General features: G+C 41.5%; 1 protein-coding gene across 1 annotated transcript in view; it reads right to left on the reverse strand.

The window, feature by feature from the left end:
• The window catches only part of LOC109913689 (extracellular calcium-sensing receptor-like), a 66,614-nt gene extending 43,942 nt beyond the window's left edge, over nucleotides 1–22,672 (reverse strand). The window contains 1 exon segment of the mRNA XM_048603353.1: nucleotides 22,407–22,672. The gene's annotated coding sequence lies outside the window, so the exon portion shown is untranslated.
• Between the last annotated feature and the right edge of the window lie 1,776 nt (nucleotides 22,673–24,448).

A 24,448-nucleotide genomic window follows, 5' to 3' on the forward strand; every position in this document is an offset into this window, starting at 1 on the left:
GTCCCTCACCATTTCTCACCCTCCAACACACCTGGTCCCTCACCATATCTCACACTCCAACACACCTGCTCCCTCACCATATCTGATTCCACCCTCGGGCGACTGTCTGTGTGGAATTTGCACGTTCTTCCCATGTCTGTGTGGGTTTCCTCTGGGTGCTCCAGTTTCCTCCCACAGTCCAAAGATGTGCAGGCTGGGGAGGTTGGCCATGGTAAATTGCCCATAGTGTTCAAGCATGTGCAGGCTGGGTGGATTACTCATAGGAAATGTAGGGTTACAGGGATGGGGTGAGGATGTGGGTCTGGGTGGCCAGTTCTTCGGAGGGTCGGTGTGGACTTGATGGGCTGAATGGCCAGCTTCCACACTGTAAGGATTCTATCCTATGAAAACACATCCATGGAAAGGCTTTCTCCTATTTGAGACGTCATACTTGTAGTGTGCAGCAGAAATGTGAGTTGGAAAATAGAAGATACGTAAATGAGTTACACTTATTTCTGTTTTCAATGCTAGAATATTCTTATTCGCTGCTTTGTTGTCTTCAGTACAGTCTCATACAAAATAGAAACTGCTCTTTGTCAACCACAGTTGTAGACCCCTATTCATAAGGCATTATGAATATCTTGAATACAAGGCTGTAATCAAACTAAGCAGTTTTAGTTGCATCATGACCAGCAAGAGAAGCTCAAATGTGAGGTGTTGCATTTAAGTAAGGCAAATCAAGGCAGGACTTGTACACTTAATGGTAAGGTCCTGGGGAGTGTTGTAAAATAAGGAGACTTTGGAGTGTAGGTCATAGTTCATTGAAAGTGAAGTTGCAAGTAGAAAGAATAGTGAAAAAGGTGCTTGGTATGCTTGCTTTTATAGGTCCATGCATTGAGTATAGCTGTTGAGAGTTCATATTGCGGCTGACCGGGTCATTGGTTAAGGCCACTTTTGGAATACTGCATTCAATTCTGGTCTCCCAGGTACAGGAAAGATGTTGTAAAACTGGAAAAGGTTCAGAAAAGATTTATAAAGATGTTGCCGAGACTGGAGGATTTGAGCTATAGGGAGAGGCTGAATAGGCTGGGGCTATTTTCCCCGGAGCATCAGAGGCTAAGGGGTGACTTTCTAAAAGTTTATAAAATCACGAGGGACATGGATAAGGTGAACAGCCAAGGTCTTTTCCCCAGGGTTAGGGGAGTCCAAAACTAAAGAGTATAGGTTTACTGTGAGAGGGGAAAGATTTAAAAGGGACGTAAGGGGCAACTTTTTCATACAGAGGGTTGTGCGTGTATGGAATGAACTGCCAGAGGAATTGGTGGAGGCTGGTACAATTACAACATTTAAAAGGAACCTGGATGGTGATATAAATAGGAAGGGTTTAGAGGGATATGGGCAATGGGTTTAGATTAATTTAGAATATCTGGTCGGCATGGATGAGTTGGATCGAGGGATCCGTTTCCATACTGTACATTTCCCTTACACTCTACAAGTCAGTCCTCCTGGTCTCTCACTACATCTTCTCACTGTCTCACCTGTGCATCCCAATCACAACTTGTTTTTCCTGCCACAAGTAATTCCCCTTCCCAAGGCACACCCACAGTTTGGCATCTGACTTTATCGCAGTCTCTAAGTCCAAGCAATAAACGTAAAGTCTTACCAGACTGTAGAGCTACTCTCTCATTAGAGAGAGACAATTGGTGGTAGTTTAGCCTGAGGACCACCATACTTCAGGCAGGGGAGAGGTTGAGAAGGATCATCCTTCATGGTAAATCAGCCAGTGTGGGAAATGAGCCCATACTGTTGGCATCACTCTGTATCACAATCCAGCTGTCTGGCCAACTGAGCTAAATGACCCCTCAGATTTAATGTCAAGCAGAGAAGCCAGCGACAGTCACCAGTTTGAGGACTGAACCCATAACCTCAGCATTATTAGCACCACACTCTAACCATCTGAGCTAACCAGCCTAATCCAATATTGTCCTAAACAAGCCAATGCATCACCCTGGTTGTTTGTTTTCCACAAGCATAGCAGCCAACCACTCAACTAAAGACAACATGGATGGTAAATGTAAATAACAAAATAACCAGAATATGATCACACAGATAAAGATCACATGGAAAATGTAACACAGTTCTTGCATTTTACACAAGAGAAAAATGCCACCAGTTCGTGACTGTGGTCACAGAGTCTCTTCTAATGAACTAAACGTATCCATGAAACAGCGTGAGTTAAAGTAAACTCCAACCAGAATAAAATTATTGTTCAGACACTGTTTGAACTTACGTCTATGGAAAATACTGTCACCTGAGGTCTTGAAAATGTAATCATCTTGTAACAGACTATTTCTAAAAGCTAGAACAATTCCAAGGAGTTATAATGGATGCAACAGACTGTGGCAACCTCGGTAACGAAAATAGTAACCATAGTAGCAGCAAAGGTCAACTATGGTACGTACAACAGTTCCTAAATACTCTTATCAAAATTAAATCTAATCAAAAGTAAATCAGTGCAGCCAGCTAGAACAGAGGTAGAAAACTGTATCATCAAACACAGATATTGTGAACGACCCCGAGAAAGAAAGGCAGGCTGGAGGCACAATCCAGTTTCCATTGCCTAATCAATCTGAGTTATTTCACCTTTCTGTGAAAGGTTACAAGTATGAATTCTGCAATATACACATTAGAATATAGGGCTCCCTTGGAATTGCATATTTGTTCCTTCAACACGAGCTCACTGTGTCAATGAACATGTTGAAGTTAGAGTCATAGAAACATAGCACAGAAAAACGCCCTTTGGCCCATCAAGTCTGTGCTAGTCAAAAACAACCATCTAACTTTTCTAATTCCATTTTCTAGCACTTGGGCCACAACCTTGTATTCCTTGGCATTGCAACTGCACATTAGATACTACGTAAATGTTATGAGGATTTCTGCCTCTACCGCCCTTACAGGTGGTGAGTCTGAGATTTCCACCACCCTCTGTGTAAAAATGTTTTTCCTCACATCCCCTCTAAACCTCCTACCTGTTACCTTAAAATCTATGTCCCCGGTCATTGATGCCTCTACCAAGGGGAAAAGTTTTTTTTGTCTATCCTATCTATTTTATACATCTCAATCAAGTACTGCCTCAGTCTCCTCTCTCCAGGGAAATCAACCCAAGTCTGTCCAATCTCTCTTCATAACTGAAACTCTCCAGACCAGGCCAAATCCTGGTAAATCTTCCCTGCACCCTCTTCAGTACCATCACATCCCTCCTATAATGTGGACTCCAGAACTGCACATAATACTCTAGCTGTGGCCTAATGAACATTTTATACAGTTCCAGCATAAACTCCATGTTCTTAAACCCTATTCTTTGGCTAATAAAGGCAAGCATTCCATATGTCTTCTTAACTAATTTATCTACCTGTCCTACAACCTTAAGAGACTAATGGACATGCACACCAAGGTCCCTTTGATCCTCAATGTTTCCGAGAATCCTACTGTTCATTATGTATTCCCTTACCTTGCTGTCCTGCCCAATTGCCTCACCTTATATTTATCTGGAATAAATTCCATTTGCCACTGATCAGCCCATCTATACCCTCCTGTAATCTAAGATTTACTGGTTGTACTTTTGAAAGATAAGAATGAGAATATAATTATCTTGAGAGGAAATGTGTTTTATTCAGGAATTAATATCAAATCCATTATTCAGCTCCAAGTATGTACCGATCTGTGAAAGCAATTTCTTTTAACATATATGGGATATGGCATCGCTGGCTGGGCCAGAATATATTGTCCATTACTAATTGGCCATGAGAAAGTGGAGCTGCCTTCTTGAATTGCAGCAATCCAAGTGCTGTAGGTAGACTCAGAATGCTGCTGAGGAGAGAATTCAAGGATTTTGTCCCAGTGATACTGAAGGAAGGGCAATATATTTCCAAGTTAGGATGGTGAGTGGCTGGGAGGAAAACTTGCAGGTGATGGTATTCCCATGTATCTGCCACCCATGTCGATCGGGATGGAAATGGTTGTGGGTTTGGAAGGTGTTGTCTAAAGGTCTTTGGTGAATTTCTGCAGTGCACCTTTTAAATGATAGACACTGCTGCTACTGAGTGCCAGTGGTGGAGGGATGTTTGCGAATGTATATGGTTATAAACTATTGTGTTCAGTTCTGGTCACCTCATTACAGGAAAGAGCTTGAGAGAGGGTGCAGAGGAGATTTACCAGAATGCTGCCTGGACTGGAGGGCAGGTCTTATGAGGAAAGGTTGAGGGAGCTAGGGCTTTTTTCATTGGAGCGAAGAAGGATGAGAGGTGACTTGATAGAAGTTTACAAGATGATGAGAGGCATAGATAGAATGGATAGTCAGAGACTATTTCCCAGGGCGGAAATGACTATTATGAGGGGGCATAATTTTAAGGTGATTGGAGGAAGGTATAGGGGAGATGTCAGAAGTAGTTTCTTCACACAGAGAGTGGTGGGCATGTGGAATGCGCTACCGGCAGTGGTAGTGGAGTTAGATACTTTACAGACTTTTAAGCGACTCTTGGATAGGCACATGGAGGATAGTAAAACGTAGGGTATGCAGGATAAATTGATCTTAGTAGGACAATAGGTTGGCACAACATCGTGGGCCAAAGGGCCTGTACTGTGCTGTACTGTTCTATGTTGTAAATGTACGATTAGTGGTAAGAAGACCAAATATTCCATTTCTGACTGAAGCACAATGAGTGTGAACATAAAGGAGTCCTCTTTCAGCCTGTGCATTGTTGGTTTGCCTGGTGTCATATTCAGCAGTCACTGCACTCTGCAGTCACTCTTGGAGAATATGGAAGTCTTCAGATATACCAGCTGACTCCTAACAAAAGGGATCACAGTTGCTAGTCTTTGCAAGCTTATAGGATGCTCAAATGACTATCATGCTGACTCTCGAGTTTTGGACTCTTCCTAGACGAAACAGGAATCTGCCTTGGATAGGTTAGTGGATAGATAAGGGCTTTCAAGGAATCACTATTCTATCATAGTCTGCTTTCCATTAGATTGGTGGACCTCTGCACTGTTAGAGTGGACGTAGAGCTATAGGAACTGTACAAGATTCTTTGCCAGAATGACAGCGCTTCTGTACTTTTGTTACTGTTCAAACAACATCATCCATGGGGAAAAGAAATCAATTGGGCCCTGCTGAGATGCAGCTATCTAAATCAGATCGCCACAGTTTGAAGGTGCATCTTCAAGGGCATTCTTCTCCTAACCTTTCTAGTCCATGATGGCAGAATCTTGACAGAGCACTATTCAGAAATCTTCCGATAAAATAGGCACTGTGTAAGAAATGAATAAAACAGCATTGGTTTTTATTTATTTAGCATTTATTGCCTATCCCCAGTTGTTGTCCAGAGGGTGGTGCTGAACTGCTTTCTGGAATTACTGCAGTCCAAATGGTAGAGGTACACCCATAGTGCTGTTAGAAAGGAAGTTCCAGGATTTTGACCCAGAATAAATAATGCTTGGAATTACATTTATCACAGTGTTATGTTTGGCACTTTGGGCTGTAATGTGAACATTTCTGAGTTTTCATTGTCAGTTTGCAATTGATTTAGAGGTTGGCTTGTGCTTTCAATGGCTGAAAAAATTGATCAATCCTGAGAAATGGCATGAAATCAACAATGCACCCAGAAAGTGCACCCAAATGGAGGTCTCAGCTGGAAATTTGTCCCCCTCACTGAGCATTTCATACCCTAACAACTGGATATGTTGAGCAACAATTGTTTGCCCCAGAGTTCTTCAATGAGGGATTAAGGAATGGTGAAAGTTTTAACATGAACTATTAATGTGGAGTTGTACAGTGTAAGGTTTCAAGGTGCAGCTCCTCACCTGTGTGTGCGTTAGTGAGCTGATGTGTTAGTGCAGATTAGTGTGCTGTGTAGTTCACTGCTTCAGGACAGCCATTAAGCACTCATGTACTGCAGGTAAAGAAAGACTCACTTCTGCTCTGAGTGGTGGAAGGCAGGCAATCCAGTGAAGTCACCATCAAAAGGGAGACAGGACAAAAACCTATCAGCTGCATTTCCACAGAAGCTTTGAATTCTCACACCTTGGGAAGGGCCATTTGTGTTACCCAAGGTTTATATGTCATACAGACTTGGTGAGTTTCATTTCCTTGAATGCCTCTTGTAAAGATACATCAGTAGTGGGAAGACCATCTCCATGATCAGCCCCACACTAGACAGAACTAACCAACTTAGAGAGTTAAAGAACCATTGCACTGCTCTAACTGCTGCATTCATAGGAACACAGGATTGCAAGAGCAAGAGAATGCCTGTCATCTCTTTGGGCTTGGTTCATGATCATAGCTGATCAATCTTTCTTACTTGCCTTTGCTGCTCCCCTTCACAAGTCCCGTCACCATGAGCAATTATAAACCATCTTGATTCCGTATTGTAAAAATGAATGTACTGTTACTGTGAGTACAGTCACCCCAGCAGGGCTAAAATATTAACTTACCCTCCTAAATATGTTTCATAGATTTATAGACTCGAAGCACAAAAGGAGGCCATTTGGCCCAACATGTGCATGCCAGTCAACAAAGGTTTGACTGCACTAATTCCATTTTCCAGTCCTTGGCCCTTAGCCCTGAAGGTTATAGCAAGGCAAACAAATATCTAAATACTGTTGAAATGTCACCAGAGTTTCTGACTCAACCAGCATTTCAGGCATTAATTCCAAATTCTCACCATCCTCTGGGTAAGAATATTTTATTCCTCTTAGCCTTCTATCTCTTACCTTTACATTTACCTCATCTCTGCCTATGATAATATGAAACAGCTTTATCAGGTCTACCTCTGTGATGTTTGCAGCTATCCTCACTATTTGCAGCTGCAACAATTTCTGTATCATGCTCAAACTTCTTGATCATACCCTGTACATCTAAGTCCAAATCATTGTTGCACGTCACAAAGTAGTAAGGGCCCCGAGCACTTAGCCCTGTGGAACATCACTGGAAACAAACTTTCAGTCAGAGAAACATCCCTTTACTATCAGTCTTCACTTTCCACCTCTCAGCCAGTTTTGGATCTAGTACTATTTTGCCTTGGATTCCATGGGCTGTTACTTTCTTGATTAGTCTGGCAAGAGGGACCTTGTAAATGCTTTTCTAAAATCAACGTGTATCGCCATGCCATACAAATAAGTTGCAGCAAAACCACACAAAATATGTAGTGGGGGGGAGAAATGATATTTGAAAGCAAAGTTTAAAAATATAGCTGCCTCTCTTTATTACAGTTTTCACTGTTCAGGTCTTCAATCTCTAATCTCGCATCACCTTCTAAAGGTACAATGTAGGGACACCGTGGCCTTTGAACTTCATCTGCCCTTCTCACTCCATAATTAGTTAATATTTAGTGGATTTTCTCATGCATCTGATGTCTTCACCAAGCATTTTGTTGAAGTAAACTGTGCCATCTATTGTCCATGTTACAAAATTGACAGAGATACTAAATAATGTACAAAAAGGAATGTCACCTTCATAGCAAGGTGATTGGTACTGAAAATATATAACAGGTAAAATGACCAAATGTGAAGGAATTGTAAGAGTCTTTGTGACCTCACATAAACCAAATACACACAATGACTCATTGATTTTTTTAGAATTCCTCAACTGCAAGTTAATATCCATCTAAGTTTCCTTGCTGAATACCAAATCGTGTGCTTTAATCAGCAACTAACATTCTAGCCATCGCAGCTAAGTTTATCCTAAAATGAAATATTGATGCATGGATATCTGTCTAAAATAGAACTCAATGTGGCCATATGAGCAGTTTATAAATAATATCAGGAATATACAACCAGTATAAATAATTCTATCTTCAAGGTGTGAATACATACAATGGTAGGCATATGTATGTGTATGTGTATGTACATCCATACACTGCATATATATAGGATGTGACTGTTCAGAATATGCAAATACAGATTGCATATGAACAGGAATATGCATGTGAGTCAGTAGCTTCTTTTTTCCATGACAACTTCAGTTGAGAGAAAGTTGGGAGCAGGGATTATATCTATTTCAGAGTTAATATATAGAATTTTAGGCCGGATATTCTAATTTTAACGTTGAAATCAGTGCACAGTGCAAAACATACCTCTATAATTAGTCTGATTCATAATTAGTCATCTGGCCATTAAATTCTGACAATTCTAATACAACATTGAAGTCCATTGCACTGACGTTTGCTGCTTCCCAAGTGAATTCCTCAGTTATTTGCTGATTTATAGCGCAGGAAGAGAGGTTTTTGGAAACAACATGAAATGGTTCTGTGTGGGTCAGAAGATCAAATATTTGTCCTATTTAGAAAACAGCCTTGTCTGTAAATGATTGAATTAGACACCTTCTCCCATATTGTATGTGACATTTATTACTTTGTAACCACATAATATTGTCAAACATTTACATTGTGTACTGTCTGCTTGAAGTTGAATATTCATCAGAAAAGCTCCGTTTACTTGTATTGAGGACGGAGGGTGGAAAGCTCAATTCAAATTTTATAGCATTCAGCCTGTGATAACAGAGCAAGGAACTAAAGCAAAAAGGATGTCAGTCAGGATCTGAAAGAGAAACATAAGACTTTTTTTTGCATGAACTTTCAGATTAATTTTGTTGAAAGGTTACACTCAAAATGTTAACCCACTGTTACAAAATATTAAAGTTTGCAGTTGACTGTCAGTGCAAAAGAAATAGAAGACTGGGGATGATTTTATTAGGCTAAGTGATTTTTTCATTGTACTTTAACCCATGATTTAAGCTGCACAGCATTTAAGACAATAAGACCATAAGACATAGGAGCAGAAATTAGGCCATTCGGCCAATCGAGCCTGCTCTGCCATTCAGTCATGGGTGATAAGTTCTTCAACCCCATTCTCCCGCTTTCTCCCCGTTACCCTTGATCCCCTTGATAATCTTTCTTAAATTAAGGAAACTGGAATAATCATTTTTTCTGAAGTATTTTTCATGTGCTTTACAGCTGGTTGAGTTAAACAATAAAACAACATTGTCATTTGTGGTACTGGATATCAGTATTGCTGAATAAAAGACATATTTAATTGAAACCTTCATCTTGCAGTCAGCTGAACAATTCTTAAGGAAACCAATTCAAAGGGAAAACCAACATTAAACTGCATGATAGGAGAATGCTGATTGGTTGGCCATGCAGAACCATTGTCATTGAAAATATATCCATTAATGCTGACAGTTAACTTCCAGGTTTTGGTTAAATTTTAAACAAGACAGGAAAACTTTCATAGGTCAGGGCATTGCCCTTCAAAAGGGGAATGGTTGTCACCTTTTTTTGTTGAGTTGAAACAGGCCAATACATGCACATGTTATTTCTATCTGCAAAGAGCAGGTACATGTGCATTATTTTACATAGTTTCCAGTACAAAGAAGTGTGCCACATTGCTCAGGGAAACTTATCATAAGTAAGTGAGTAAGTGGTATATGTGCTGGTATGATGCAAGGTATGTAGGCTGTATGTCTCAAAGGCTGGTGGTTCATATCAAACAGCATATTCGTTCAACTGCTCACAACAAACAAGACACTGTCTGAATCCAACCAATCTACACTGGCAAAACTCACAACACAGAATCCAATGTTAAATGTGATTATGTAATTAGACATTTGCTGGATGATCCCAAGTGTGTGAAGAAGTACACTGGATTTTCAATCAGTATATTGCAGTGTAGACTGGAAGCTACATATATTAATGCACAGGACCCTGTTCTTTGCAGACAGAAAGAACATGATACGCATTGCACCTGTTTCAACTCAGTAAAACAGATGAGAGCCATTTCTCAGGGTAATGTCTTGACAAATCAGAGTCAACCTGTCTGGTTTCAAAATTAAACAATACCTGGCAGATAACTGTCAATCAGGGTTAATCATTCTCTATGGTAACACCTTTCCCAATCAGAGTCCATTTGCCAATGAGTTGGGGTGTTGTATTGGGTGGATGGGCTGTTGGGGCAGTCGTTTGGGATGGTGGATTCAGTGATCAGAAGTCTCACGTAATAGTTGCTCAGAGGTCAGAGTAGGGTTTTAATCCTCTGCATTTTCTAGGATAACTATGAAGTTTATGTGATTTGTAACCTTCAGAAGTCCTCAACTTTAAGGAGCTTTTCCAGTGGTCTCCATATGCCGGGGAATTGCCTATGGAAATTTCAATTACCTAGGAATATCCCTTGGAGTCAGCTGCATTGGGAATTCGTCATGACCTTGATGTGAAGCTCCAGGCTGCGCTGCTCCAACTGACAATTGGAATACTTGGTTCAGTAATTTTCCCTGTCTTTATCCATACTTTCAATCTGCCCATTTTCTTCTATTTTAGTTTAATACTAAAATAGCACGCAATAAAATATTATTGGTTTTTCAAATTTCCAAAAAAAATCTTTAAAGATTCTCATCAATCTGTCTCTTTTAGCTATTGACTCACTCTACTTTTCTACAATGTTGTTTCTCAGTTAAACTTTCAGAAAAGTGATTATTTTAATTTTATCCTTATTGAAAAGGTTCCTCACCGACTTCTACAGGTGTACCATTGAAAGCATTCTGTCCGGGTCCATAATGGCCTGGTCTGGCAACTGCTCTGCCCAGGACCATAAGAAACTACAGAAGAAGGTGTGCACAGCCTAGACATTAACAAACCCATCCTTCCATCCATGGACTCCATTTACACAGCTCGCTGCTGCGGAAAGGCTGCAAACACCATCAAAGGCCCATCTCACCCCGGTAAAGAACTCCTACAACATTCTCCATCAAGCAGAAGATACAGAAGCCTGAACACACACACGAGCTGGTTCAGGAACAGCTTCTTCCTGGCTGTTATCAAACTGATGAATGGATTCTCTAGCCTCAAATCACACTGATCTTGCTAACATTGATCTCGCCTTGCGCGCACCCTGTGCAATGTAACCTGTATGCCTCTGTCTAAGTCTTTTTGATCTGTACATTCTTTGCTTACTATGATCTGCCTGTACCATTCGCAAGCAAGCTTTTCACTGTATTTCAGTGCATGTGATAATAAATCAATCAATCAAAATTGGAAAGCCTAATAGCAATTCGACAAGCAGTGTCATTAGCACAGAAGAGACAATATAAGTAAATAGTTGTGCAACGTACATTGTTTATTTTCAACTAGCACACTCAAATAGTAAATCATTAGGAAATGATTAGAGAACGGTACTAGTTAGCTGGATGTCTGGAGTTCCATTGTTCAGTGTCACTAGAAAAGAAACTTACTTTTAGTATATTAAAAGTAGAAGGGTGCACTAAATACAGGTTGCCAAACTGAAATATAAATGGGTAAAAGTGTACTCAAATTTAAGGGTCTGAAGCACTAACTTTGTCTCCTGTTTCACCACTGAGAAACAAAAGCACTTTGATAGACTTGCCTATATTTTTAGAAACGTAGAAACATGAGTGGGCCATTTAACCCTTTGAACCTTTTCTGCCATTCAGTAAGGTCATGGCTGATCAGCAAAATACTTGCTGTTTCTCCATATGCCAAAATACTTTGGAATAACTAACACCTATCAACCTTGGATATAAAATCAACAATTGGTCTAACATCAATTGCCACACGCAGAAGAGAATTCCATACTTCTTTCACCCTCTGTGCATAGAACTGTTTCCTAATTTCATTCCTCAGTTTGACTCTAATTTTTAGACTCTGAGATTACCAAGCAGCACAAGATGTTACTCTCCATCAACTCTCTCCAATTCTCTTCATATCTTGAAAGAGCTGATCCCTTAACCTTTAAATTCTGGTGAAGACAATGGGAATTTGTGTAAACTCTCCTTGCGATTTAACTCTTGGAGTAGAAATAACATTCTGGTAAAGCTATGCTGCATTTCCTCCAAAACAAATATTTCTCTCAAAGTATGAAACCCACATTTGCTCACAGTACAACAGGACATATTTAACGAGGGCTTTGTATAGCGGATACATGCCTTCTACAGCCTTGCTTTTTACTCTGCTGTGTATAAAAGCCAGCATTCAACTAGCTTTTTTGAATATTTCATGTTATTTTAATGAGCTTTATACCTGGACTCCGATTCTATTTGAGTCTCCACTATTTCCAGCTTTTCAACATTCATAATAAAGTACCTGTTCCTTCCATTTTAGATCCAAAGTGTTGACCTCACATTTGCTACATTCAATGTGATTTTTCTAGAAGCAGCTGCTGTGACTGTAGTTGATAGTAATAATGGACAAGTCATATCCCAGAGTTAAATCTAGCTTGCTAGACCAAAGCTTTACTTTTTATTTTGTTTACCTTAGAGGTTGGTCGCTGAAAATATTCACAAGATACTACCAGTGTACTTTTAAGAAAAGAACATGGAAGTTGATTACATAAGAGAAAAAAAAAGAACTATATTACAAAAGGTAACAACTATTGAAACAATTCTCCACTCTAAAGCTTCTTGCTCATCTGATACAGTTGCAAATGGTTTATTTTGGCAAATTTCTAAGCATTCATTCAATATCATTTACTTTAATTAATATCCCTCCTGGAGATCCTTAAAACAAGCAGCTAACTCAGCTCACTTTTTACTCAACAAGAATTCCCCAAAACTTACGTCTTTACCAGTTTTGTAGGATATCTTATTCTCTGATACTTCCATAGACTTTTACTTTTGGAACTTTCTTTACACCAATACTTAAGCTTCTCAGGACCTCTCCCCAGCCCACTGCTTGGAGACTGCTACTAACTGCACCTCTGCTATATGGGCTTTTTCTACGTGCATGAACGTATATCTGTTTTGCTCTCTCGCTCAGGGTTATAAAGCTCAAGGCCTCAATCACCTTCGCAATTTCCTCTCCAGGTTACCAACTGGCCATTTAGGTAAAAACATAAGACATCTTAAAATGCTGTTTCAAATTCACTGTTCAAAATTACATTCTGATCTTTCAATAAAAAACAAATTGAACTTCACTGAAGTAATAACTAAAATCCATTTTTCCTCCATTTTAGAACATAAGTTCCCAAATGGCAATAATATGCTCTGAACATTCATCACAGCCTCCATGCAGAAACATAAATGAAAATGTATCTTTAAGAAGTATTTCATTTTCTATTTCCTCTTATTGCTTTTTCTATTTTAATTCTACAGATTTCATTTTGACAATAGCAATACATTTACATTAGGGGATAAGTTAGCTCAGTTGGATGATAGCTGGTTAGTGACATCCAAGCATGGATTCAATTCCCACACCAGCTGAGATTACCTTTCGATTTGATACGGTCCAGAGAACTGTGCTTTTAATGGTTTCCCAGAAATGGATAACAATATTAAAATTTTGTCTCCAGTAACAAAATTCCAACCTTCATGATTTTGCCTGCTTTGAATTTTATTGCTTGTTGAGCATTCTCAAAATGCTTCATGGCTATCTCAAACACTTTTGTCATTACTTCTTGGAAACTTGACATGGCATGTCCATAAGGTCCCTCACCAACTTCCACAGATGCACCATTGAAAGCATACTATCTGGGTGCATGATGGCCTGGTACGGAAACTGCTCTGCCCAGGACCATAAGAAACTACAGAAGGTGGTGCACACAGCCCAGACCATCACGGAAGCCAATCTTCCATCCATGGACTCCATTTACATGGCTCGCTGCCATGGAAAGGCTGCCATCATCATCAAAGACCCATCGCACACCGGTAAAGAACTCCTACAACCTTTTCCACCAGGCAGAAGATACAAAAGCCTGAATACACACACGAGCAGGTTCAAGAACAGCTTCTTAACAGCCATTATCAGACTGTTGAATGGACTCTAGCCTCAAATAATGTAACCTGCATGTCTCTAAGTCTTTTTTATCTGTACATCCTTTGCTTGCTGTGATCTGCCTACATCGTTCATAAACAAAGCTTTTCACTGTATTTTGGTACACGTGACAGTAAATCAATCAAATCAAATCAAATCAAACATAGGTCAGAAATGCCATCTCTGCATATTGAATACTAACCTTTTCTTTGATTAATTTAAGGGAAATGCTCACCTCACATTTGAATATCATTTCAAAAGGACTGAATCCTGTCAACCCACTAACGGCAGCTCTAATGGCACCAGTAATAGTTGTGAATGGTGGTGGACAATTAGACAACTCACTGGAGGAGGAGGCTCCACAAATATCCCCATCCTCAATGATGGAAGCGCCCAGCACATCAGTGCAAAAGATAAGGCTGAAGTATTCGCAGCAATCTTCAGCCAGAAGTGCCAATTGGATGATCCATCTCGGCGTCCTCCAGTGGTCCCCAGCATTACAGATATCAGTCTTCAGCTAATTCGATTCACTTCACCTGATATCAAGAAACAGTTGGAGACACTGGATGCTAGTACTAAGGCTAGAGGCCCTGACAACATTCCAGCAGAAGTACTGAAGATCTGTGCTCCAGAACTTGCCGCTCCCCTAGCCAAGCTGTTCCAGCACAGTTACAACACTGGTATCTACCCGACAATGGGGAAAATTGCCCAAGTATATCCTGTGTACACAAAGCAGGACAAATCCAACCCGGCCAATTACTGCCCCATCAGTCTCCTCTCGATTATCAGTAAAGTGATGGAAGGTGTCATCACTGCTATCAGGCAGCACCTGCTCAGCAATAACCTGCTCAGTGACGCCCAGTTTGGGTTCCGCCAGGGCCACTCAGCTCCTGACCTCATTACAGCCTTGATTCAAACATGGACAAAAGAGCTAAATTCCAGAGGTGAGGTGAGAGTGACAGCCCTTGACACCAAGGCTGCATTCAACTGACTGTGGCATCAAGGAGCCCTAGCAAAACTGGAATCAATGGGTATCAGGGGGCAAACTCTCTGCTGGTTAGAGTCATAACTGGCACATAGGAAGATGTCCGTGGTTGCTGTAGGTCAATCATCTCAGCTCCGGGACATTTCTGCAGGAGTTCCTCAGGGTGGTGTCCTCAGCCCAACCATCTTCAGCTGCTTTATCAACGACCTCCACTCTATCATAAGGTCAGAAGTGGGATGTTCGCCAATGATTACATAATGTGCAGCACCATTCGTGTCTCCTCAGATACTGAAGAAGTCCATGTTCAAATGCAACAAGATCTGGACATTATCCAGGCTTGGGCTGACAAGTGGCAAGTGATATTCACGCCACACAAATGCCAGGCTATGACCATCACCAATAAGAGACGTACTAACCACTATTGCTTGACATTCAATGGTGTTACCATCACTAATTCCCCCACTATCAATATCTTGGGTGTTATCATTAACCAGAAACTCAACTGACTCACCATATAAACACAGTGGCTACAAGAGCAGGTCAGAAGCTGGGAATAATGCGGCGAGTAATTCACCTCCTGACTCCTCAAAGCCTGTCCACCATCTACAAGGCACAAGCCAGGAGTGTGATGGAATACTCACCACTTGCCTGGAGGAGTGCAGCCCCAACAACACTCAAGAAGCTTGACACCATCCAGGACAAAGCAGCCCACTTGATTGGCACTACATCCACAAACATCCAATCCCTCCACCACTGACGCTCAGTAGCAGCAGTGTGTACTATCTACAAGATGCATTGCAGAAATTCACCAAAGATCCTCAGGCAGCACCTTCAAAACCCATGACCACTTCCATCTAGAAGGACAAGGGCATCAGACATATGGGAACACCACCACCTCCAAGTTCCCCTCCAAGCCACTCGCCATCCTGACTTGGAAATATATCGCCATTCCTTCACTGTTGCTGGGTTAAAATCCTGGAATTCCCTCCCTGATGGCATTGTGGGTCAACCCACAGCAGGAGGACTGCAACAGTTCAAGAAGGCAGTTCACCACCACCTTCTCAAGGGTAACTAGGGATGGGCAAGAAACGCTGGCCAGCCAGCAACACCCACATCTCACAAATGAATAGAAAAAAAAGAAATTCCATTGAGGTTGTTGAGGTTGGTTGGCTTGCTGAGCTGGTTTCTTGTTTCGCAGATGTTTCATTACCATGCTTGGTAACATCCTCAGTGCAGCCTCCAATGAAGCGTCGGTGTGTTTTCCCACCTGGTTTTTAAACTCTGGGGTCCGTTGAGATGGATTGCCTCACTTCCGGTTTTCCTTCATAGTGGAACGTATATGGGGTCAAGTTCAATGTGTTTATTAGTAGCATGCTTCATGGAGTGCCATGCTTCTAGGAATTCTCATGCCTGCCTCTGCCTAGCCTGTCCCAGGATTTTGGTATTGCCCCAGTCAAAGTCATGGTTCTCCTTGTCCATGTGGATTGAGATGAGTGAGTATTGGTGGCAAGATCCCCTGCAGAAACTGCGAGAAACACTACATCGGACAAACAGGAAGGAAACTAACAACAAGAGTATATGAACACCAACTGGCTACAAAAAGACACGACTAATACTCACTCATCTCAATCCACACGGACAAGGAGAACCACGACCTCAATTGGGACAACACCAAAATCCTGGGACAGGCTAGGCAGAGACAGGCATGAGAATTCCTAGAAGCATGGCACTCCACAAAGCATGCTATTAATAAACACATTGAATTCGACCCCATATACATTCCACTACGAAGGAAAACTGGAAGTGAGGCAATCCAGCTCAATGGACCCCAGAGTTTAAAAACCAGGCGGGAAAACACACCGACGCTTCATTGGAGGCTACACTGAGCATGTTACCAAGCTTGGTAACGAAACGTCTGCAAAACAAGAAACCAGCTCGGTGAGCCAACCAACCTCAACACCCACAACCCGAGCTACAAATCTACTCCAAAACCTTAGTGGAATTCCATTATCCCTATCATTAGGGTATGCTTTAAATTGTCAATGATAAGTTGAAGATGTACATTGTTTTGTTCCCTAACTTTTATTATTTATTTTAATATTTGTGACATGAAATTTGAACCTTGGTCTGATTGCATTTCCTTGGATATTGTACTTCCTTTGTATTTCTTCCACCTGAGACCGCTTTGAGGCTGCTACTAACAGCACCACTATTTGTATGGACTTTTTACCTCTGCATGATATTACTTCTGGCTTATGCTCTTTGTTTGGATTGTAAAACTCGAGTCAGCAAACACCTTATCAAATACCTCCTAGGTAGTTAGCTGGACATTTAGTTAAAATGACATGTTTCTTGTAAATGCTATTTTAACTCATTGTTCAAAATGACTTTCAGCCATTTCCAAAAAAACCGAGTCAGACCTGTGGAAAACTGAAAACTAAATTCCATTTTCCCTTCACTTTAGAATGTAAGTTCCAAAATAACATCAATATATTATGAACCTTCATCACACAACCCAATTAATGACCAGTGGGCAAATAAACTGACTTGTGGTGCCTAGCAGTTGAGTGGAAAACTTCAGTCAACCACATGATGAATAAGCTATTATTTGGTTTAATTACCACTGACAGCATGCATTTGTATAGCCCCGCTGCCACTATTCCTCCTCTGAGAAACTGGTCGGGGGCTGGGGGGGGTGGAGCGTGATGAGGTCGGGGTGCTATGTTATGCCCACTCATTTTCATTCCTGATCTGATGGAACAAACACAAACACAAGCTTCATGAGTCATATTCTGTCAAATTAGGGTAATGTCCATTATCCCTACACTCCATTCTTTGCTGCTCAGGTTATTTTCTAGCCAGGTTGATAATCTGCCTCCAGTTCTAAGAGCTAGAATGTTAGATAGCAGTCTCTAATGAGAGAATTTAACAAATACCTCTGGAAATCCAGATAAATAACACCCACCAGATATTCGCCTTTCCATTATTTTATCTACCTCTTCAAAACATTCAATTATATTTGTTAGACATAACGTAGCCTTTACAGGATTATATTGCTCTCTCTCTAAACAGCTGAAAGTTTCCAAGATCTTCAATTACCAAAGCCAAATTTCTCTTTCTTATCTTCCTTAGGTAGCATAATGACATATACAATTTCCAATCTAAAACAACAGATCCTGAACTGAGAGAACTTTCGGACAATATGGTTAGGACATTTGTAATCTTCAGGGATTTGTCACTCACTGTTATTTTGTTTGATGAGTCATTGACCCTGAAGCAATATTAGTTTCCTTAGGATGTCAGGCTAGCTGACCTCTTCCTCTACTGTAAATACTGACACAACGTGCCTGATATTTCCCCATTTTAGACTATAAGACTATAAGATATAGCAGCAGAATTAGGCCATTCAACCCATTGAGTCTGCTCCGCCATTTGATCATGGCTGATTGGTTTCTCAACCCCACTCTTCTGCCTTCTCCACATAAGCCTTGAACGCCTTACCAATCAAGAACCTATCTATTTCTGTCTTAAATATACTCGATGACGTGGCCTCCACAGCCTTCTCTGGCAATGAGTTCGACAGATTAACCACCCTCTGGCTGAAGAAATTCCTCCTCATCTCAGTTCTAAAGGGTTGTCCCTTAACTCTGAGACTGTGCCCCCAGGTCTTAGTTTCTCCTACTGGTGGAAACATCTTCTCTATGTCCACTCGATCCAATCCTCTCAGTATTCTGTAAGTTTCAGTCAGATCCCCCCTCATCCTTCTAAACTCCATCGAGTACAGACCCAGAGTTGTCACCTACTCCTCATATAATCCCCAGCATCATTCTTGGACTCCTCCAACCAGCACATCTTTCCTTAGATAAGGGGCTCAAAACTGCTTGCAATATTCCAAATGCAGTCTGACCAGAGCCTTATGCAGCCTTAGTAGTACATCACTGCTCTTGTATTCTGGTCAACATTCTGAGCCTCAGAGCCAGTCAGTGGCACCAAGACTGGCTCTGAGGCTCAGAGGGAAAGGGTGTAGTCAGACAGAGTGATACTGATAGGAGACTCAATTGTGAGGGGACAGACAGGAGATTCTGTGGCCACAGAAAAGACACCAGGATGGTGTGTTGCCTCCCAGGTACCAGGGTCAAGGATGTCTCTGAGCGGTTGCAGAACATTCTCAAGGGGGAGGGTGAACAGCCAGAGGTCATTGTGCACAGCAGTACAAATGACAGAGGGAGAAAAAGGAATGGGGTCCTGTGAAATGAGTATAGGGAGTTAAGTTAAAAAGCAGGACCTCAAGGGTAGTGGTCTCCAGATTACTCCCTGTGCCACGTGCCAGTGAGGATAGAAATAGAAAGATAGGCCAGATGAATGCATGGCTGAGCAGCTGGAGTAGGGGGCAGGGTTTTCAGTTCTTGGATCATTGGGATCTCTTCTGGGGAAGAGGTGACCTGTACAAGTGGGACGGGTTGCATTTGAACCAGAGGGGCTCAAATATCCTTGCATGGAGATTTGCTAGTGTTACCCAGGAGAGTTTAAATTAGTTTGGCAGGGGATGGAACTCTGAATAAGAGAGGGGCCATTGAGAAGTCAGGGGAAAATACATTAGCTATCGAGAGCAAGTTTACTATTCAGGATAGCCAAGAGCACAGTAAAGGGAAGGAAAAGACTACTGGTTTAAAGTGCATTTATTTCAATGCATGAGGCCTGACTGCTAAGGTAGATGAGCTCAGAGCATGGATAGGCTCCAGGGCCTGGGATATTATAGCCATAACAGAAACATGGCAGAGAGAAGGGCAGGATTGGCAGCTCAATGTTCCAGGATACAAAAGCTACAGGCATGACAGAAGTACAGGTAAGCGAGGAGGGCGAGTTGCCCTTTTGATAAGGGAGGACAACAGTACTTAGAGAGGATATTCTTAAGGGGTCATCAAATGAGGCCATATAGTTAGAACTTAGAAACAAGAAGAGGATGATCATTCTGTTGGGACTGTATTATAGAGTCCTAAATAGCCAATGGGTTCTAGAGAAGCAGATGTGTAGAGAGATTGCAGATACCTGTAGGAATAATGGAATGGTATTGGTTGGAGATTTTAATTTCCCTTGTATTGACTGGGCCACCCAGAGTGTAAAAGGCCCGGAAGGGGTGGAATTTGTCAAATGTATCTAAGAAAGTTTCCTAAATCAATATGTAGAGGGCCCCATTGGGAGGGTGCAACACTGGACCTTTTCTTGGGAAAGGAGGCTGGGCAAGTGACTAAAGTGTCAGTCGGAGAGCACTTTGGGTTCAGTGACAATAACATGGTTATGGAAAAACATAGAACAGGTCCACAGGTTAAAGGTGCTAAACTGGAGCAGGGGCAATTTTGGGGCCATTAGGCAGGATCGAGCAGCGGTCAATTGGGTGAGTCTGTTTGAAGGGAAAGGAATGACTGGCAAATGGGAAGCTTTTAAAAGTGTGATATGAAGAGTCCAGGGACAGTGTGTCCCTGTCAGGGTGAAGGGAAAAGGTGGCAGGTTTAGGGATCCCTGGCTGAAGAAGGATATTAAGGCTCTGGTCAGGAAAAACAAGAAGACAAAAATTGGATTTAAGCCATCGGGCTTAAGTGAATCCCTAGATGACTATAAAAAGTGTAGGAGCACACTTAAGAGCGATATCAGAAGAGCAAAAAGAGGGTATGAGATGGATCTGGCAGATAAAGTTAAAGATAATCCCAAGAGGTTCAATAGCTAGTGATGGCTAGGGATAGAATAGGTCCCATTAAAAATCAGCCTGGCCATCTATGTGTGGAGCCACAGGGGGATGGTGGAGATTTTTAATGAATATATCTCCTCAGTGTTTACTGTGGAGAGAATCATGGATGCTAAGGAAATAAGGGAAACAAGTGGGGATGTTTTGGACCACAAACATGTTACCAGAGGGGAGGTGTTTACAGTATTAAAGAGCATTAAGGTGTCTAAATCCCCTGAGCCTGATCAAGTCCATCCTCGCATGTTGCGCAAGGCTAGGGAAGAAATTGCAGAGGCCCTTGCAATTTGGTCCATATCCCTCTAAACCCTTCCCATTCATGTACCTATCCAAATTTTTTTTTTAAATGTTGCTATTATACCTGCCTCAACCATTTTCTCTACCAGCCCATTCCATATATGCACCAATCGTTGGGTGAAGAAATTACACCTCAGGTCATTCTTAAATCTTTCCCCTCTCACCTTAAACCTATGCCCTCTAGGTTTCAATTCCCCATCCCTGGGAAAAAAGACTATATGCATTCATCATATCTATGCCCCTCATGATTTTATACACCTCAATAAGTTCACCCCTCATTTTCCTAAATTCCAAGGTATAAAGTCCTACCCTGGCCAACCTCTCCCTACAACTCAGGCCTACTAGTCCTGGCATCATCCTCATTAATCTTCCTTGTGCACTTTCCAGTTTAACTATGTCTTTCCTATAACAGGGTGACCAAAACTGTACACAATACTCCAAGTGCGGCCTCACCAATGACTTATACAACTGTAACATGACGTCCCAACTCCTATACTCAATGCCTCGACCAATGAAGGCCAGCATGCTAAATGCCTTCTTCCCCACCCTGTCCACCTGTGACGCTGCTTTCAACAAACTATGTACTTGTACTCCTAGGTCCCTCTGTTCCACAACATTCCTCAGGACCTTACCATTTACTGTATAAGTCCTACCTTGGTTTGACTTTCCAAACTACAACATCTCACACCTACCTGTATTGAATTGCATTTACCAATCCTCAGCCCACTTCCCCATCTGATCAAGATCCCTCTGTAACTTTTAATAACCTTCCTTGTTATCAACAATACCTCCTAATATTGTATCATCCACAAACTTACAAATCATGCCTTGTACATTCACATCCAGGTCATTTATATGAATAACAAATAACAAAAGTCCCAGCACCTGACCTCTGTGGCACACCACTAGTAACAGGCCTCCAGTCTGAGAAACAACCTTCAACCATCACCCTCTGCTTCCTATCATCGAGCCAGTTTTGAATCCAATTGGAACTAGCTGAGTGGGCACCAATGGTCAGCATGGACCAGTTTCGGCTGAAGGACCTGTTTCCATGCCGAATTACTCATGACTCTATGGCTCTACTTGCCTTCCTAACTGACGATTTCTGACCGAGAGTATTCACTGTAGCCACAGTCATTCTGAACATTTCCACTGTTCGCAAACCTCCACAATATACACTCCAGACTCACAAGCTGCTCTGCCATAGCCAAGATTATTCAGACTTATTATGTTTGCATCCATACCTCAGTTTGTTGTTAATTCCAGGCTTTTTCACTCTATTTTTGCTACACTTTTCCCATCTCTGTGATTATTCTGTGCATGAGCAAATATTACGTAGTCTTCAGAAGATAATAAATATGAATGCATATCCAATTAAAATACTGTGTGTACTAGATAAAAAGTTGATGTTGCTTGGGTTCTTAAAACAATTGGTGGATGAAGAGTAAAGGATTCTCAATTAAGAACAAAAAAATCAGAAACCTTGTGAAACAAAGTTGAATTAACTATAATCAGAAGACTAGTTGAAACAACGTTAAGCACATAGATCTCCTTCAGTTGTAGAAAATACAAGGTGAATAAGATAACTTACCTTTTTGACACTGATTCCAGAAGATCTTCAGCTCATAATTTTGGATAAAGCACACAAACCATTAATTTAAAGTCATGGGTAGTTGATCCACTTTGTGCTACTACCTTTGTTTCTGAAAATTTATGGGTTAAGAAATCAGTGTGATGTTGAGGAGATGGATTGGTTCGAATGAAGAATTCAACATGCAAGGAGCACCACATAAACTACAAGTTGTAAAAGATATTCTTAAACAGACAGTTTAACTGTGATTTGAAACAAAAGTCTTTCATGCACTAAGCCAGGCTATGAGTCAGTGTGGAAAATTGTCACACTGTATTTCAATTTTTCTGAAGGAGGAGAGAGTAACCTACGTCAAATATTTCCAAATTTCATTGTATTTCCTTCTGCTGCCAGATGAACTATGAAGCAACTCAACAAGCTGGAATGTGTGACTTTTATTTGTGGTTTAATAGTCAAAAGTGGTTTATCTGCCTGTATGGGTTTATCTGGGTTTATCTGCCTGTAGAATTGTATTTCCCTGTTTTACAGGATTGCAAAACTTGTCAGTTAAACACTAACAGCTGGGTCTTCTTCATTTAGACATGACGTAAAATCACTTACTACAATATTTAGAATAGTAAGCATTGCCACAGACAGCCTTGAACAAGTCTTAAATGCACTGTTCATTTCAAGTCATTAAATGTTGGTGTTATATTTTCAATTTGTTTTTAACTAGTCTAGCAATTTTTAATTGAATTCCAAGCAAGCTTCAAATTGTCTCAATAGCAAGAAAAATGTAAAGGAGAATTTGAGCAAATCTACACTCCTACTTAATATGTAGATGTTGACCTCTCATTATGTAAGTTGCTTAGCTGACACAAGACACAGGTCATTTTCAGCATTGACTATTTCAACAAAGAGAAGTCCTCACCCATTGTGAAGTGTTGTTATTTTTTACAGCTACTGTGCTTGGAACATGAATGCTATCAGGCAGCACTTGTGCCTTTGAAACCTACAGGAAGGATCTGATTCACTGCGATAGACACCCTCCTGATGTCTAAGGGAAACAGAATGATATAATCCAGGTTAGCACTTAACTTGTTTCCCTCCTTCCTGAACTAATCTAGGGGCAACAAAGAAATCCATGGAGTTCATTCATCACAAAATGCTTTGCATCCAAGTTCCTAAAACATGCCTACAGGGCCCTGCTAAAGTTGACTTTTTTTCTTCTGGAATGTGAGTTACACGGCGTGTTGTCACCTAACTGTGAACTGCTTATCATTTAGGTCTGCTTTTAAACTGACTGCTCAGTAAACTTGATTTGCTGTTTTTAGCCAAACTTTTACAGTTTTTTAGTCTGATATTTTCTATAAATAGTGAAATTGGGAGAGTATACAGGGATCCTGTATTATTTTCAGCACGTAACATCATTGCAAAGTAGATTCAGTGTTCACCTTAAGTGTCTGATCACGCTTACATGAGTGCCTTGGGACATTTTCCCATGTTAAAGGTGCTATGTAGATGTAAGTTGTTTAAAACACAAAGATACAGTTCCTGATAATGCAAACTTGTTGGTGATACTGAAAATATATAAACCAATGATGACAAATCTGTAACAATATGTTACGGGTCATGTGCAATTCAAGGCCGTTACGGATTGCATACAAGACATTTTTCAGAGAGGTAAAGGTCACATAGCCCAGTGTGGATGGGAGAGTGAGCCCAGGAGGGAGGGGAGAGTGAGCCCAGCGGGGAGAGGAGAGTGAGCCCAGCATGGAGGGGAGGGTGAGCCCAGTGCAAAGTGGAGAGTGAGCCCAGCGGGGAGGGGAGAGTGAGCCCAGTGGGGAGGGGAGAGAGCGAACCCAGCACGGAGGGCAGAGTGAGACCAAGGGGAGGGGAGAGTGAGCCCAGAGGGGAGGGGAGAGTGAGCCCAGAGGGGAGGGGAGAGTGAGCCCAGCGGGGAGGGGAGAGTGAGCCCAGTGGGGAGGGGACAGTGAGCCCAGTGGGGAGGGGAGAGAGTGAGCCCAGCGCAGAGGGGAGAGTGAGCCCAGCATGGGGGGGAG

Source organism: Rhincodon typus, chromosome 11 (assembly GCF_021869965.1).
Source record: "Rhincodon typus isolate 14 chromosome 11, sRhiTyp1.1, whole genome shotgun sequence".
NCBI lineage: Eukaryota > Metazoa > Chordata > Chondrichthyes > Orectolobiformes > Rhincodontidae > Rhincodon > Rhincodon typus.